Here is a 14,457-nt window from a genome sequence, read left to right as displayed (position 1 = left end):
TTTAACATGTAAACGAGTTGTGGAATTACCTCTGCTTTGAGTGAGTGAGTGACTCAAGATGAACACCGATTTGAACACTTTGTATGTTTAAGACGTGTCAGTTTAATTCAGGAGGAAGCCTAACGTGACGTAAGTTTCAGACTTTAACCACATCGGTGTTCTGTTACAAAGCAACATGTTCTGTGCGAACTAGTGAGTGAGTGAGTTTAGTATAACGCCGCACTCAGCAATATTCCAGCTATATGGAGGCGGTCTGTAAATATTCGAGCCTGGACTAGACAATCCAGTGATCAACAGCAAGAGAATCGATCTACGCAATTGGGAACCGATGATATGTGTCAACCAAGTCATCGAACCTGACCACCAGATCCCGTTAGTCGCCTCTTTCGACAAGCATGGGTTACTGAAGATCAATTCTAACCCGGATCTTCACGGGTGAATTCACGAGGAAGCCTAGGGTGATGCAGGTCTCAGACTTGAACAACTTCGGTGTTCTTTAAATAAGTAGCATGATCCGGTACTAAGTAAAATTCGAACCCGCAATCATATGTTTCTTGAGGGATAATACACAGCATTGCGAAATTGGCGCCTCGGGCAACTGGGCCACCCGAGGCCGCTTCTCCACTGAGAGCTTAATATGAAGGAGATGGTCAAGTTGTAGTCACAGGGACAGACTGCCATGACCGGTCTGTACGTAGGTGAGTCTTGACCAAAACTAAACACACGATCAGCACTTTACGCTGTGGGATCTGAACCCAACAGCATGATCCTTTATTGCCGATTTGTATGGCTAACGTGTGAAACATGAACCAAAATGGGTAGAAAACAATAAGAGAAACCTACCCTACCCCCTAAAATAACTTTATAGACACATGTTTACCACAGGTCGCCTCTAAAATGTATTTATTTCTCCATAAGAAGTGACAGTGGTACTTATAACAGTATAAACCTGTACTCAATATCCGAAACAGTTAAGGAACACCGCAATATTCAATATTTAAGTATTGTATTTATACGATTAAAACAAGAACAAGAAGAAAGCACTATTCGATGGATACATATTTCATCGGAGCATCATAGTTATGGGTCACAGTTTGGGCATGAGATTTGCAGTGTGTCGGTGACTGTTTTCAGGCAAGGAACGGTTTCATAACATTTTCTATTTTGGGAGTCAAGTTTATACCTCTTTTGGCCGGAAGTTCAGTTAAATGATCCTCCCCGGCCACACAAGTCTATAATCACAAATAATACATACACAGAACTTCGTTCATAAGTTTTTGGCGCATGAACTCTACGACACCAATATTTCCATTGCCAGTATCAAGTTCGCAACAAGTGGCGCCCCTTCGATAACAGCTTACTGAGCAAAGAAATGTTCTCAAAACGTTATCTTGGGAGATAAATATTCTTCTCATTTTCTGAAAGATATCTTCCATCCACATCTCTCCGTCATAAAATGTACTGAACTCACCGTCGTCCGAATGACCGCGCTTCTGGTCAAACATGGGATAGTAATTTTTAGCCCGGATTTTATACGTTTCGCCAATTGGAGGAAGGATACGTGTGTAGTGAACATTCCCAGAGCTCAACACAGGTCCAAGGTAACTGCTAAGTATAACGTCGACGTTTTCAGTCCGTCGGGTGGTTTGTTGCACTACTGTGGTGCTTCCGCTACTGGTTTCGCCGTGAACTTCCGGTCTGGAGCTATACTTCCTGCCACCTTGTTGCTTGTGTGGCGAGCAGCTAAGACGCGGGCTTAGTGAGTTACCTGAGGTAATGAGATTGTCCTTGTTAGGGTTTATAGGTGGAAGTCGGATACAAGACGCGTTTGTTTCGAGACGTAATTGGCTCATGTCTCTTTGACGTGTGTGTGAAGGGTTTTTGTGTGATAACGACCGATGTCCAGTTAGATGGAGTTGCTCAGAGATAGTGCGGGAATCGTCCTGTACTCTTTCATTTTTCCGAAGACGAGAACTAAAGACGACCGTCGACGTTTTCTTCTTCCTCAACTGGTCCATGGCGGCACCTGTTTAGAAACATGCGTGAATGAGCACGTGACTTTGCCTCGCTAACACTGCTTAACTACATGGACACACACGCACATACACGCACACTCACGCACATGCAAACATTCACACACGCTGACACACACTTATATGCATACATACATACACACACACACATACACAAACACATACACACACATACATACATGCATGCATACATACATACACACACATACACACACACACACACACATACATACACACACACACACACACATACACACACACATACATACACACACAAACATACATACACACACACATACATACACACACATACACATACATACATACATCATGTCAGATACATAATTGCTATATTCTTGTGCTCTAGCATCACGATATGAGTATTATGTCTTGGCCGAGTGTCGGCTTTCTCAACGTGATTGTAGATTTCTTATAGAATATCGTGATGAAACATGCACTGAGAGACCTTGCATAGAGACATAAATATACAGGAAATATTAATATCCATAACCTCAGTGGGATACAGCTTCACATCTCCTCTACACTGGGATAGAGTATATACACTACAAACGTAATTCCCTTCTTGAGAGATATTAAAGAGCACATTGGTTTAGACTGATATACGGGTTAAACATGGTCACTTCAACTCGTTCAATCTTGCACACAAACAACCTGCGGATACAGAAAGAAATCAACGATTAAAATTCATCTGATTCTTCCCTCTGTGACTTCGCACTTGGATGCATACTCTTAGTTATCGTATGATGTTCTGTTAGAAACATGTGACAACCTTTGCTGTTAACAAGCTGAAAAGCTGTCGTAAATTAATGACAGCCCAAAAGGGCTGGAAGTATATAAGTATATGCTACAGATGAATGTCCCTTTCTCTAGCCATATTTCCTGTTTCTAATGATCAAATCTCTTATTACGGTGACATACGGATACCTTCCTTTGCTATTTTGCTCGTTTACGCCCCCTTCAGACCTAGTTGTTCACCTTTCGGGCAAATTGCATATGTGCATTACCCGATAAAACAAAATCGTTCAATATGGAACTAAGGTTTCATTGATGCACTTAAACACTCTGCAAGAACCGCTTCCAAGAGCCTTACCATTCTTAGGATTAGCATAGAACCCATAGCATAGCTTTATAACCTTTGGTTAAAGTATATCGTTAGAAACAGCATGTAAAAAACAGCATCCAGACAATTCTTCTTGTTTTTGTAATTGTTAAATAATTTTCTTATTATTTTCTTTCCTTACTTGTCCATTTATATTGGGGGTGGGGTGGGGTGGGGTGGGGGTAAAATATTTCAAGTAAAATATTTGGAAAGAATAACATATACAAATTGTTTAAAAGTACAACATACTTACGAGTGAGCGAGCGAGTTTAGATTTAACCCGCTTTTAGCAACATTCCAGCAATATCACGGCGGGGGACACCAGACATGGGTTTCACACATTGTACCCATGTGGGGAATCGAACCCGGGTCTTCGGCGTGACGAGCGAACGCTTTAACCACTAGGCTACCCCACCGCCCCTCTCCGTTTGGACTTATCCAGGTAGGCTCGCCGGTACTGCATGGTTGTCTTTATACATCAATGCTAGTTTTCCAGGGGTTCGGGGGCAGGGATATATCCCTGGTATCCCAGGTATGTCTTCTCTGTGAGGATTCGGTGTTGGTGCATGAATGGGTTACAGGTACCCATGTGGGGAACTGAACCTTCGTCTTCGGCGTGACTGAGCTACCCACCGTCCCAACACAGTTATGAATACACAATGTCATTTAGAAAGTGGCCAATTGTAACGCATGTTACATTTGGGATTACACTTTCTCAGTTAAGTACAGATTCTAGAGATTTGTCATCACTACTTTTGTCGGGTTGAGTGCCTGACTCTGAGACTGACGTTCGAATCCCGGATGGGACTCAACACAACAATAGCACTACAATCTGTACTGAGAAAGTGTAATCCCAATATATAACATGCGTTACATTTGACACCTTCTAAATGGCATTGTGTAGTCATAGCTTTCGGACGTGAGAGCCGTGCCAATTTATACTTATCAGAGGAGTACACAAAGCCCGTGGTCTAGACAACCAGTTTTCCGACTTCCATTTTTGTGGAAGCCGCGGTGGTTGAGTGTGGTAGATGGCTGACTTTGTGTGCTGGCGATTAGGTGCCTGACTCTGAGAGTGTGATTTCGAATCCCGGATGGGATTCAACCCAACACAAGTACTAGAATCTGTTCTGTACTAAGAAGGTGTAATCCCATATGTATAATGCGTTACCACACAGTTCTCTTTTCAAAATTGCAGTTTTACATTTTAGTTCATGCCTGTGGGGATAAACATTAGCAGTACGAACACTGACATATACCTTTGTAGGACTTTTGTTTAATCAGTTTATGATCCAAAGAAACGTCATACCCATAGCATCCAGTTGTAAATATCTCAGCCATTTTCTTCGCTGTCCCCCACGTTACCGTTTCCCGAATTAAAGTTACCATTTAGCATTACTTTGTGGAGTATTCAGAGACGTCAGAATATGTCTATCCTGACAATGAGGTCTAATATAAACAAAACATATAGTAATATACATATTAACAACCAGGCGAAACAAATGACACAGTCATCACTATCGATGTTTACATGATTCAGAAAGCGTGAATGATGGTCATGTGCATAGAAAGAGACATTGCCACTGTTTCCAAGCTTGATATTATTTCTCTCGTATCGATCGGAAACGTATATCTGATAATGTACATTGAAGATCGTACCTTTTTGCCTGGTCCCATGGTAACTTTTGTCAGAGAGTGTAAAAAATAAAGATTTGCGAACTTAGAAGGAGTAACATTAATGTTAATATAAACATGCGCGCATCTCTGAAAATGTTACCATTGCCATTGAACGACATTCATAACACATTGTAAATGAAATAACACTTTTATGCATCCATATACAATCAATCATACAACTTTTTGTTCCAAAATATAATCATCCCCAAATGCCCCCATACGTGAACCTTTATGTCTGGAAAATCTAACACAAACAAGAACAACATCCTATAGTACATAGGACATGTTTCGGAGGAGTGATTCCTGGTTTGGGCACTTTCAAGGAAGGTGTATAAATCTATGTGGTACATTATTTTAGTCAGCTGTATTGATTCTGCCCGCCATACAGTGTGATTTACTTGATTACATTGATTACATCCACATGATACCACAGCCAATAATGGACACAGTGATCACGCCGTTAACGTTATAGGCTGACGTCTACATTGCAAGGTGTTGCAAGTAATTGGGACAGATGAGGGAATGTTTGACAAATAGATAAAAACAATCAAAGGGTTGCTGGCGGCAATGGCATGTACGTCCTGCCTGACTTCTCTCTGTTATGTGTTTCCATTGATTTTGGTATTGTCACTAAAGTATTACTGGAAACTACTCTTATAAGTTTGGAATTTTAAGTTATTTCCGAATATCCCCTACTTGTTGAAGAGTATTCATCAAACAAAAGACATTGTCCCAGAAATATGCTTGAAAAAGTAACTATACTGTTGGGAGGTGCACTGCCTGTCACGAAAAAAAGCATTTTCAATTTGTCTTTTATTCTTTAAAGTTTAGGCTATTAGTTTTAATAAATAATATCTGCTTTTTGAATTGAACTGAATACGCCCCTCATTAATTTTTGCCCAGTGGAATTGAAAACTAAACTAACTAAAATTAAAGTATCGAAATATGCTATTTGGGGAACTAAACGTGACTCTCTTGATTAAACTGATGAAATAATTCAAACAATACAAATGGGGAACTAAACGTCAATCTCTTATAACAAATGCTAATGAGGCAAGAAACTTAATGTGATACCTTAAATTCTATTATCTACACTATCTAGCTCTATTGCAGCGTAAGTCTACTATCTACAGTATCTAGCTCTATAGCAGCTAGCTATATGGAACATCTATTTCGATGCACTAATACATTCTTTATATCAGTCTATCTAAATCCTATTTTGACGAGCTGTCACCCAACTCAAGAAACAACCGAACTCAAGGGAAACCTGAACTCAACTGACTTCTAAACTCAATTAGGTCTTAACCCAAGCATAACCTGTACACAACTGACCGATTAGACCGTTTTCTACGTGGTCAAGAGCACGTGGTCAAGAGCACGTGAGCACGGTGAGCCGCGAAGCATGGTGCGTTTACGCGATCTGTTCCAACTGTTTTGTCTCCAGACCACTAATATATACTACCCATCAAAAGTTTAGACTCACTTAAAGCTCTCACTATATATTATGTATATATGTATGTTACATCGAAGATAAATAACTTGGGAAAACCAAATGAAAACCTTATGCAGATGAATTGCATCAAATTTCTGTAAAACATGTGCAAATATCATGCATGTGAACAGCTGCGTTTTAGTGTAAAGTTTTGTAACGAATTCGTCAATTTTCACTGAGTTTCATCATTATTGAACTCGTGACAATAATCTTTTCAACGTTACAAATGTGTTTTACAATACAACAGTTCATGTGTAAACAGTACCTTTAAACACTATGGAAAGTTTTGCAAAATTTATTTTAGAACAGTTGACTTTAGTAAATGGCTACATTTACACTGGTGAGTCCAGACTTTTGATGGGGAGTATATGTATTGTTGGTGCCTAAGTACGTAGGTTTGCAACGGCTTATTTGTTGCTACTGGTATCCTAACTTTGTCCTCGTGGTCATTAAAGATGTTGACCTTTTGCAGTAACCAGGAGGAGCTGAACAGAGCGCACAACCGTAGCTTTACTGTCACTAGGTGTCACCTGGGCGCATTATATCTGAACCTAGGTGTTTCATTAAGGCCGTGATGATGCCGTCGAGTATCACCTTTCTTCATTAGTACCATTCGCCAGGTGCAATTAACATCTATGTTGGTATAGCAATACGTTATGGATTATGGATTCTCCACAAAACGGAATTTCATGTTTGACGGTGTTTAGATATCAGATAAACAAAGACCGCTGTGCCACAATGTTCTGTGTCAAAATAACAGGTGACTCTCCTTTTCAAATCAGGTATGTAGTGTTACTGTCTTCATCCGATATTTGGAAATATAGTGTTGAGCAATGCTGCCTTGGCTACATGTGAAATACAAGTTGCCCAGTCATTAAAGCAGCTGTGTATTGGTTGTTCGCATTCCGGTTTCTTGGTTTGTCAGGGTACAATGAGTGAAGCCCATTTCTGGTGTCCCCGCCGCGATATTGCTGGAATATTGCTAAAAGCGGCGTAAAACTAAACTCACTCACTCACTCTTAGTTTGTCAGCACTGTATCGTGCTCGTGGTTTCCCCAACGTCATGAACCTCTGAGACCTGCATCATGTCCGGCTCTCCTCCCACAGTTAGTGAGTAAGTATGGTTTTACGCCGATTTTAACACTATTCCAGCAATATCACGGCGGGGGACACCAGAAATTGACACATTGTACCCATGTAGGAAATCGAACCCGGGTCTTCGGTGTGACGAGCGAACGCTTTAACCACTAGGCTAACCCCCCAACCCCACCCCCCCACACACACACACACACACACACACACACACTCCCCCAACACACACTTCCCCCAAAACACACACACACATTCAGCAGACGGGCCCTGTTATAACCGAGATACAAAAGCTGTCGTCCAGATACTATCTTACTTTCTTATTACTCACCAACTTCTAAAATCTAAAATCACTCAGATCAGCAAACTCACTCATGTGCTCATTATTGGGGTGCCATGCAGCGAATAGGGATAGAAGTATAGAAAAGGTTCAATTTTCAAATTCCAAGGTTCCAGTTTAGTTGCATCTGTAATGAAACTTTTTTCCCTACTTGTAGCGTGTAAGGGCTAAAGCAATAATGATAAGCATATGTGCATGAACAATTCTTATTACAATAGGAGACTACTGAAATAAGACCATGTTCATCCATATGTTTTCATAATCCTAGGACTCCAGCTTCTAAATCAAAGAAACCACTTGTTGCTTTCAGGCGTTTCGGATTCTCCTTTAAATCATTTCCAATCTCGCACTTTTGAAAGGCATAAACATGTTCTTGAATGAATCACATTGTCAGCATATACAGACCCAGTGACGCTTGATGGTGTGTTTGACACTCAACATATCTCTTTCAGTAATGATGCAGAGTATATTATCCAAACAATATAAATGAAGAAACAGAGACCATACTCACGTCCAGCCCTTATCTGTGGTCGTGATGCTGCTCTGTGGTCAGTCTCCAGCATCAACTGTTGTCAGTATCCGCTCATACAGTTCTCATATCGATCAGTAGATGCCGGGCAATGCCCTGCGTTATCGCACTAGACAACGTCACACAGTTACACAACAACGTATTGAAGGTGCTGATCCCCACTCTCTTGGTATCCGCCTTAACCTTAATTAGGGACCTTTCATAATTTATGGCTAGGCAGGTGATGATTATTTTAATGAAGAACCATGTACAATGTGAATGCCCCTCCCCCCCATAACTTATGTACAAAGTAAGTGACCCCCTACATGTCATGTACAAAATCAATGACTCCCCCCTCCCATAATTTTATAACCATGATTTTTATATATTTATATGTACAAAATGCTGCCCCCCAGTACATGTGTACAAATTTGATGACCCTTTCCCCACCACCACACACTACCTCCCCAGAACAATATGGGTGCCCCCCCTTAAAATGATCATCAGCCCCAAGCCATTAATTATGAACGGCCCCTTAGTCTCGACATCCAGTTTGATATATCGTGAATCATATTTGTGTTAACACTGACTGACTGACTGAGTTTGGTTTTACGCCGCTTTTAGCAATATCACGGCGGGGGACACCAGAAATTGGCTTCACACATTGTACCCACGTGGGATTTGTGTTAACAGTTGGTGAAGGTAAATCAGACGATTTCACAGATAATGCATGCAGCCTCGAACTTAATATTTCACCGTTTTGCCACTCTACATGAAAATAATAACTGAAAAACATGTTTTAACGTTGAGACATCGGCATCCGCGAAACAGGTAAACATGTCATGGGATCCTCCAAGGTGCTCTCACTGAAGCCCAGAATAGAACCTTGGGGTTTTTTGTTATGTGTGTTTTGTTGTTTTTCATACACACACATACAATTCTAGTTGAGAATATCTTTTGTATTACCGCTATGCCTGACAACCCCATTTGGCAGTTCAGCAATAACATGTAACACAAACAATATATTGAACACACAACAACTTCAGACAAGCCATTATAACAGTGAGGTATTATTATTTTATCTACCATATGTTTACACAAAAGACTAATAAATGTTCTGTTTTCTCTTTCTTTTCACGACCAATGAATTCAACTACTGTCACCATGCGACACGATGACAGAGCATGGGTTTATGGATCACTAAGAAATAGTGATGATACCAAGTGTTCACAAAAAGGTGAGCATATCCTGCCCCACCGGTGGCACCCGTCATAAACATGAGCAAAGTCTAGTGTGTGTGATTGGCATTTTTTAAGTTGATGTATGACAAGAAAGGTATGATACTTTTTGGATGACAACTTCTTTATTATATCAAGATGTGACGTTTCGGTATAGATTCTTATATCGTTGATTACCTTTCATGAACGGTGGTATTTGTGATGTATTAAATGTGTTATTCGATACTTTTAACATTAGAACGGCGTTACAACCTCTCCAGTGTCTAATGGCATTTGATGGTTCATCTAGTTAGAACAGATTGTAACATTAGTATTAGGACAGGAAGGTTTTAGAGTTAATGAGTCTCAGGTTTTAGAGTATCTCTTACCGGTGATATTAAGAGTACACCAGAAACATAATGGATAATCTTTGCCAAGGACTTCAAATTGTACATCGTGGAAATACACTATGTTCGGACACCAGGGCCAATGCCATATATATTTTAATCTTCAAAGCAAATCATTTGTAATGAGACCGTCAGCTGTGGAAACGGGATGAAAGTATCTGCCCGTTGTAATTATAGAATCACAATTCAAAGTCTCGGTTGTCCGTGAGGAGAGACGTTGTGCCTGATTGTTTTTTGTTGTAATTAAAATGCTTTGTAAAATATTGCAAACGTGTCAACTCAGTGTGTCCTTTTTTGCTGAAACAAGATCAAATAAAAGACAGATGTGGCGTGTAAAACAATTTATGCAAGTGTATTAGTACCACGGTATCCAACACTTTCATTATCTACGTAGAAGATACTTTCATCTGCTTAGGAGAAAGTATCACCTATTATCGAAGTATCTTCTTTGGTAAACCTAACTTCTCTCGTTTAAACTCCTGAAGATCCGGGCTAGAATTCGTCTTCGGTAACCCATGCTTGTCGTAAGAGGAGACTAACGGGATTGGGTGGTCAGGCTCGCTGACTTGGTTGACACCTCATCGTATCCCAATTGTGTACATCTTTGCGCATGCTGTTGATCACTAGATTGTCTGGTCCAGACTCGATTATTTTCAGACCACCGCCATTTAGCTGGAATATTGCTGAGTGTGGCGTTAAACAACAACTAATCAAACTTTCGTTTAATGGACAGCAGTTCCGGGTCTGTTTCATTTCTTCTGTGGCTTAGTCAATAATTGTTGTGGCGGAAAATTATCCAAGTTTGAGAAATGGACATTTAATGACATTATTTAGAAGTAGCCAAGGGTTATAAATATTTAGGTGTATATTTTTCAAAAACTTTATTATGGAACATACATGTAAATAATGCAACCCTACAGGGTAAGAAAATACTTATGGTAATATTTCATAATTTGAAGAAGGCTGGTGAAGTAAATTATAATACATTCTTTAAAATATTTGACTCCAAAATTAAACCTACTCTGTTATATGGCTCAGAGGTTTGGGTTTTAATGTTTTAGAAAGGGTTCATCTTTATGCAAGATTTTTAGGTGTTAAGGTCAGTACAGTCAGCTCTCGTTAATCCGACACTCATTAATCCGACAATCACGTTAATCCGACAAAAAATTAGGGAACCATTTAAAACAGTGATAATTACTCTCGTTAATCCGACATTCTCGCATTCCGACTCCGACACACCAATCTAGCAGCTGATTATTGTAAATACATTGTAAAAAACATTCGTTAATCCGACAATCAACACAGCCGGTCGGATGATCCGACCGTATACAAACAATCACACGTGAGTGGTAATTAGCGTGTGCCTTACTGGCTGCTTGACACCAGCGTCAGTGAACATCACACTTGTTAATTAGGAACACAGGATAATTAATTGAGACGATTTAATCAAGAAATAACAGTAGAGCGAGCTGTATAAAATATTTACAACCGACATGAGTTTTCATCACAAGATGTTTGTCACGAGTACACCACCTGCTAAGCGACCCCTTGCTGAGCAGAAGTTTGATATGAAGACTGGACGATCAACCGTATCTGACATCCTGAAGCAGTCTGCTTAGTGGTTGAGCGTCTCTACGACTGATTCCGATGCTTCAAGCTATCTGAGGCCAAAACATATTCAACATATGTAACATATTCAACATCCGGGTCATAATGGCAGCTGATATGCGGTAAAAACAAACGTGAGTTTTGTGCCAATGTGGTCATGAAATAGATATGAAACTGTTCGCTAATTGCATGGTTTATGGAGAATGTGGACGTTACCCTTTATATATTGAAGCATATAAGCACATTTTAAGATATTGGATAAGGTCAGTAAATATGCCGCAGTCACGTTATCCCAAAAAATGTTACAATATGATGTGTATGTATGATAGAAATAGTAAAATAAATTGGGTAACAAATGTGAGAAATATGCTTGAAACATGTGGATTCGGATATGCTTTTAAACTTGATTGTATTAGCTTCCCAAATGTTTTCATTAAATCTGTAACACAAAGGTTAAAAGATATGTACTTGCAACTCTGGACTGCCTCGCTAGCTCTATCACCCCAAACCTCATTATATAGCACCTTTAAATCAGATCTTATAGCAGAGCATTACCTCCTTGATATTAACATTAAAAAGTTTGGGACAGCAATTGCACGACTAAGATGTACATCCCATGAATTAAATATAGAAAAGGGCAGATATCATAATGTTCCACGAGAAAATAGACTGTGCATGTTATGTGATTTAGGGGTGATAGAAGATGAGTATCATTTTATATTAGTCTGTCCGCATTTTCACAATTTAAGAATGTTATATATACCCCCATTTTACCGCATCAATCACTGTGAATATAAATTAAGGTTATTGTTGAAAGCAACAAATCTACAAATTGTTAAAAATCTATCAATGTACATCTATCATGGGTTCAACAGTAGAAAATTTGTTTTAAATACCATGTAACTGTACACACTTGTATTGAAATATAGGCCTGCGGCCTCTTCAGTACCCTGAATAAAAGACCGACCGACTGAGTTTGGTTTTACGCCGCTTTTAGCAATATTCCGGCAACATCACGGCGGGGGACACCAGAAATGGGCTTCACACATTGTGACCATGTGGGGATTCGAACCTGGGTCTTCGGGCGTGGCGAGCCCACGCTTTAACCATTAGGCTACCCCACCGCCCCCCGAATAAAAGAAATTGAACACAATAATTGTTGATTTATTGCACGTTCTTGAGGTTCTATCAAACATCCAATCAAATAACACTTCATTTAGATCTGTCAAATTATTTTAGAAAAAAATGGAGATTTCTTTATGATTTAACGATCATAATTTGACAATTTGAAATTGTGGTTAGAATTGCATAAATGAGTCAAGATGTGCATTTCATAACCAGAATCACCAAAGAGGTGACCTTGGTTAGGACATTGGGTATTCTTTATCTGGTGGGAAAATGGGTGCCAGTTAGCACTGAATTCTTCAATATCATTTTACACAGATAACTGTGTGAAATAAGCCAAAAATCCAACCAGACATCAGGGCTGGTAACTTCAAAATGTTACCAGCCCAAAATGGATTTAACCAGACCAAATACATGTATGGTGCATTTACTCAGATGTATGGAACATTTAAAAGTTTTACCAGACCATCGGGCTGGCTTGCTGTAAATTTAGACCGTCGTCAGAAATCTAGACTGACTGACTGACAGATATCAAAACAATGTTGTTTTTAAACATTTAGGCGCTATGGATCCTTGAATGTTGGTCATGGTGTAAGTAGGCTCGAACCCAACCCCAACCCGATATTGTATTTTAAATGATCAGTTAAATTGCCATATCTGAGCTGAATGGTCAAACCTGTTTATTGTGAACGAGATCACACTCCAGTCACAAAAATGCATCATCACAAAATAGTAGCCGTTCGGCTGTTTCATCATAGAAATATATTGTGAGTGATTGAGGTCAGTTTTACGCCGCTTTTAGCAATATTCCAGCAACATCGCGGCGGGGGACACCAGAAATGGGCTTCACACATTGTACCCATGTGAGGAATAGAACCAGGGTCTTCCGCGTGCAGAGTGAACGCTTTAACCACTAGGCTACCCCACCGCCCCAGATCACCCGAGCGTCTTTTGATATTAAATATATCACCACGAGTTGATAAAGTTACAAATATCCGAGGCTTGTTGGGGGTATTTTAAATTTTATCAATGTGTATTTATATATTTGATATCAGAAGACATGAGGGTGTGATTCTATTTATCATCAAAAATCACTCATTAGTTTTCAGTGAAAAATGTACATCTCTGAACAGGGTACTCCCATTAGACTTGTAGTGCAGCGATATCATAGCACTGTGACGTCATCAGCTTTTGGACGTCATGGTATTGTGAGTCATGTAATTTGATGATATGAGGGCATTGTACAAAATCTACTGTCGAAAAAACGATATCTGCTAGGAGATATTTAGAGAATCTCACACAAGCAATATTTCCTGTAGAACACAGTTTGGGATGATAAATTTTCTTAGTGGGCGTATATAAAGGTCTGCCCAACACAACTTTATTTATTTGAATACCCAATCTCAAAAGGAAACTAGTTCCTTAAGGAAAAAACAAAACATGGATGATGTTTTATACATTCTTTATGCACATACCACAAACAATCCAGTAAATATTTCAAACGTCCCACATATAATTGCCGTTGAGGATTACACATTGAATAAGGGATTGCAAGATAGCCATTCCAACCAAGGGGCTAAAAACATGCAAGAGTCGGAGCACTACGATCATTAACAATGGGAGGAATTGCATGGATAGTATACACTTCGAGTTCAACCTTGGCCCGGTGTTTCATGGAGGAATATAATTATTTTGACCTTAGTAATGATAAGTTTTGTATTGGGAACAAATCCAAATCCAAAACTTATCATTACTAAGGTCAAAATAAATTAAATCAACAAAATGGAGATGACCTTCAAACATGTACATAGTAAATGCCTTCTGGCACCAATAAACCCTTC

This window comes from Haliotis rubra, unplaced genomic scaffold, assembly GCF_003918875.1.
Source record: "Haliotis rubra isolate DU_JTF1 unplaced genomic scaffold, ASM391887v1 Scf49, whole genome shotgun sequence".
NCBI classification, from domain to species: Eukaryota; Metazoa; Mollusca; class Gastropoda; order Lepetellida; family Haliotidae; genus Haliotis; species Haliotis rubra.
This window is presented reverse-complemented; position numbering follows the sequence as displayed.